Genomic DNA, 5118 nt, shown 5'->3' with positions numbered 1-5118 from the left:
TGTGGGGGCTGTCTGGAAAATTCATCTTCTTCCTCCCACTATCAAAGTCATTATTTCTGGGCACAGACCAGCATGGACATCGATGATTTCAAGTTATTGACCTAACCCTACAAGCTTGATTGAAATTGGCTTGATTATGTAATGAACCTGTAATGAACATCGTGGCTGCCTGGTTTGATATATTGCACTATTCTAAGTTGGCACTAGTATCATGAGCCCAGGGAAATTGGCCCTAACTATAGTGGCCAAGCTGTTAAATAAAGAATGTGTGGGTGTTGGGGGTGGGGAATGAGGAACTGGAGGCTGGGGGAGCTAGGATAAAGTCTAGAGGAATGACCAAACGTGGGAACTTTGACTTTCTCATTCCTGATTTCTTCACCATTTAAACCATCACACACGGGCACTATCAAGGACGTGGTATAATGAAAACCATGAGCTTTGTAATTGGATTTGAATTCCGACCTCGTCACTTACTCACTTTTGTGAAGCTTTGGTTCTCAGTTTCTGAAAGTATAATTAGAACATTAAATCATTCAGTTTATGGAAAATGATGAACATGGTGCCTGGCACACAGTAAGAATTCAGAAAAGCTTTGGGTTTATTTGGGTTTTCTTTTGTTTTTTGTTTTTTGTTTTTTAGTATCTAACAAGTTGTCCACTCCATCTATGGAACAGTGTAGTCAGATATTCTATATTGTGATTATCTCCTAAGTCACATCCTACTTATTAAAGCAGCCACAGGTAGATCGTGCACTCTGGCTCTCAGCATGCCCTCACATAACAATATTGACCTGCCTGCCTTGCTGGGTTTTCTAATGAAAAATGTGAGCTGCAGGCCCAGTCCTGCTTTGCAGGAAGAACTGAGAGCCAGTTGGTATAAAGTCAAAACTCAATGGAAGGGAAAAATAGGATAAGGTTACTGCTGGGTGTGTGTGTGTGTGTGTGTGTGTGTGTGTGAGAAAGAGAGTATTTCCAGCAGGAAATTGGAGCGTGTAAAGAAGAATGATCTGGTCACCTTGGTAAACTGAAGTGTTAGACCCATTTCGCACTGAGGTGAGCGGGGACATGAGGTTGGCGAATGAGTTCTGCATGATTCTTCCAGATTCTTCTCAAGTTATTCTTGCATATGCAAGACCAAAAGGGAAAATGAAAATCAAAACAGCCAGTAACTTAACTATATAGGCTTCAAGAACAGAGTGTTTTAAAAAAAATAGGCCGGGCACGGGCTCAAGCCTGTAATCCCAGCACTTTGGGAGGCCGAGACGGGCGGATCACGAGGTCAGGAGTTCGAGACCATCCTGGCTAACACGGTGAAACCCCGTCTCTACTAAAAAATACAAAAAGCTAGCCGGGCGAGGTGGCTGGCGCCTGTAGTCCCAGCTACTTGGGAGGCTGAGGCAGGAGAATGGCGTAAACCCGGGAGGCGGAGCTTGCAGTGAGCTGAGATCCAGCCACTGCACTCCAGCCTGGGCGACAGAGCGAGACTCCGTCTCAAAAAATAAATAAATAAAAATAAAAATAAAAAAATAACATAAGCAGAACGTCGCCTAAACCATTATCAGATTCACATCGCTCATTACTTCCCCAACATGGGACTGATCCTAGCAGCTTCCGTGGCTGAAGTGAAATTTTCTGTCAGAATTGGATCCATGCTTCCCTAGCAAGTAGTCAAAGTAATTAAACAACAATGAATGTGATTCTTGCCTGATAGATTTGCAGATTGCTGATCACTGTTGTTGTGGAGCTACATGCTCTCATTGGTCATGGTAGGAGTGTGATAAAATCAGCCTCTGGACAGGGTAATTTGGCAATATGTATTCGGCTTCTTAATATGAATTTATCCCAAGGAAGTAACTGAAAAAGTATACAAAAATGTTCATCACGGTGTTATTTGTAATACTGAAAACCTGGAAACTATGTAAATGACATCAACAGAGTATTTATTAAATAACAGTACAGCCATACAATGGGATATTGCTCTGCAGATTTAAAAAATAATAATGAAGATCAATATTCATTGTAAAGGAAAGATGCCCATAATGTGTGGCAGCTTAATAAAAAAAGATTACAAAACATCACGTATAACATTACTACATTTTCTGTATATGCATAGGAAGAAATATGGAAAGGTAAAATGTTAATGAGAGTTCTCTCTGAGTGATGGGATTAAAGATAATTTTCATTTTTTTTCTTTATGCTTTTTGTATTGCCTGATTTTATTTCAATTAACACATGCTGTTTTATGGTAAGAAAAAATAAAGCTATGTTCATTTTGAGAAATAGTCTATAAAGGAAAAACAAAAGTGAAAAATGTAATAATTCTCTTGTATACTCATTTCTTTTTGTGGATGTAAACCTCTTTAGAGTGTATTTCTCTTGACTGATATTAATTTTTATTCAGGTTTGAATTTAGGGCATTGAGGAGTGTGGGTTGAGAAGAGGCAAACGGGCCAGTTTTTAGACTCTTCAGGCAGTTTTCATTCTAGACAGAATAGCTCTGGACTCCCTCCCTCAGACTGCTCCTTAAAATCCCTGTAAATATTTGAATTCATGTCTTCCTTGACCAGTTACAAAAATATTCATAAAAAGTTTCTTTAAATAGTCCATTTTCTTGCACGTTAAAATTTTCCTTGACTAAGAAAAATCATAATGCATCTCAGTGGTTCATTTGCTGCATATGCTTGTATAGCAAGATGTAAATAGTCTAAGCTGTATAATGAAAGAGTGGTTGGAGCAGGATGAAACTGGTCAGAAAAGACTTTCATTTATGCATTTACTATGCAAATATATGTTCAGCTCCTCTTATATGCCAGGCAGGCACTAGGGCACTGGAGATACAAAGGCAAGAGACATAGCCCTTCCTGGGAAGACCTTACATGCTAGCGCGGAAAAGATTATAGTGTATGTGCAACATGAATCGGGAACTTAGAGAGGAAGGAATCCCAAAGGCTTATTGGGGATGTCAGATGTCACAAGGCATGTAACACTTGAAGATTACACAGGAATTTGCCATAAATAGGGTTTCTTGGAAGTACGTTTTCACCTGAAAGAAATGAAAGATAAGCGTTGCTAGAGAGCAGCTAGAAGGTCAAGGTGGCACACAACAAACCTAAACAGATTCTGATAATAAAGGCTACAGGAGACGTTGTTCCCCTTCTTCCTCTGGGGCCCACTTCCTGCCAGGTCATTTCAGTGCATAGTAACAGAGGCACGTGATGTTGGTGCCGAGGCTTTCATCGTCCTTTGTGGATGCTTTTGGCAGGGCCTTGCATACTGTGTGTGTTAATTGTTCTGTGCTAATGGCAAGATGACATACGATAGAACTTTCAAACCAGATAATAAGGGGCGTTTGCTATCAGGGCAGTGGAAGGACAGGAACTGTTGTGTGGATTCTGAGATAGCCTGACTTGATGGGCCCTGGTGTTAACATTTTAGAGCAGGAAAGATTAGAAAACATCTGGTCCAATCTCCTCATTTTATAGGTTAAAAAATAAAAAGTTGCTGAGAATGCCAAGATCTTAGCAACCGCCTTCTTCATGAATAAATTATTGAGTGTGATAATTTTGTGTGGTGTTGCTCTAGTACGTCTCTATAAACCTTAAGGAGAAGATTCATTTTGTTCATCTGGCTAAGTCCTGCTTAGTTACCTAGCTCTAGCTCATGTGTTTCTTATGTTTATATAGTCAAAGGTCAAAAGCTGACTAAGAACAGACGAGTTCTCTCCTTTTGCATCATTTTTCAACTTCTCAAAGGGCTTAAAATAAACGATCATTTTCCACTATTTACTTAAGGGATTTGTTTTGCAGTATCCGTAGTTCTTGGGAACTCCCCCCCACCACCACCCCGTTGTAGTTATGAAATGCACAATCTGATTCTTACTCATCTATCAACATCTAAGGAATGCTAGTGTTAATATGTATGGTCTAAGTCACCCAAAACAGAATAAGAATGTTGAAATGGCTGGCGATGTTTGTGACTTTCCACAAATATCTTACATGTATAGAATCAGGAAATCACTCCTGACAGAGGTGATAGACAAATTTGTCAAAGGAAAGAGAGTCTGCCCTTACTTTCTCAGGGACCATACCTACAGCAGGGTGTGAAAGGCTGGCTTCTAAAGATAACCATAGCAGGCCAGTTTGACTTTGTGTAAGCATATGACGCAGGGGAATGGAAAGTAGTAGGGTTAGCATCATTTAATAAACATGTACAGTGGTTACAGAAATTCCACGTTCAGCTGAAAGCCTCCAGCAACAAGTGTCATGGTGTATCCAAATAAGAAGAGTCATGAAACGCAATATGAAATTATCTACTAAAAGTATTGGCCAGGCATAGCGGCTTGTGCCTGTAATCCCAGTATTTTGGGAAGCTGAAGTGGGAGGATCACTTGAGGCCAGGAATTTATGATCAGCCTAGGCAACATTGTGAGACTTCATCTCTACAAAAAATTTTAAAATTATCCAGGCATGATGGCATACGCCTGTAGTCCCAGCTACTTAGGAGGCTGAGGCGGGAGGATCACTTGACTCCAGGAGTTTGAGGCTGCAGTGAGCTATGATTATGCCACTGCTCTCCACCTTGGGTAACAGAATGAAAGCCTGTATCAAAAAAAAAAAAAAATCAGTTTACTCCAACTGAGGCTTAATTGGGTTATGCAAGTAGGCTATCTTTGTGAATACTGATTTTGCTTAAAAATAAGAGAACCACTCAGAATATGTTTGTCATTTTTATGGAATATCCCAGTAAAACAGTACATATGTGTATTGAAAGAAAGCCGGAAAGGAAAGAGGGAGGGAAGACAAAGAAGAAGAAGAGAGAGAGAGAGGAAAAGAAGGAAGAAGTGAAAGAATGAATGAATGAGCGTATGTATATTAGTTATGAAACCAAGGAGTAATTTCTTTTAATAAATGAACTTCCTTTTCTTTTTCTTTTTTTTAAACAATTTTTCATGTTTAAAAATATTTATTTTTTCTTTCACTTTTATACTTTTTAAAAATTTTTTTCTCAATTGTACTTTTTTGGTTTTTTTTTGTTTTTATCATACTTTAAGTTCTAGGGTACATGTGCAAAACATGCAGGTTTGTTACATATGTATACATGTGCCATGTTGGTGTGCTGC

Source organism: Colobus angolensis, unplaced genomic scaffold (assembly GCF_000951035.1).
Source record: "Colobus angolensis palliatus isolate OR3802 unplaced genomic scaffold, Cang.pa_1.0 Scaffold155, whole genome shotgun sequence".
NCBI lineage: Eukaryota > Metazoa > Chordata > Mammalia > Primates > Cercopithecidae > Colobus > Colobus angolensis.
Note: the sequence above shows the minus strand (reverse complement) of the source record.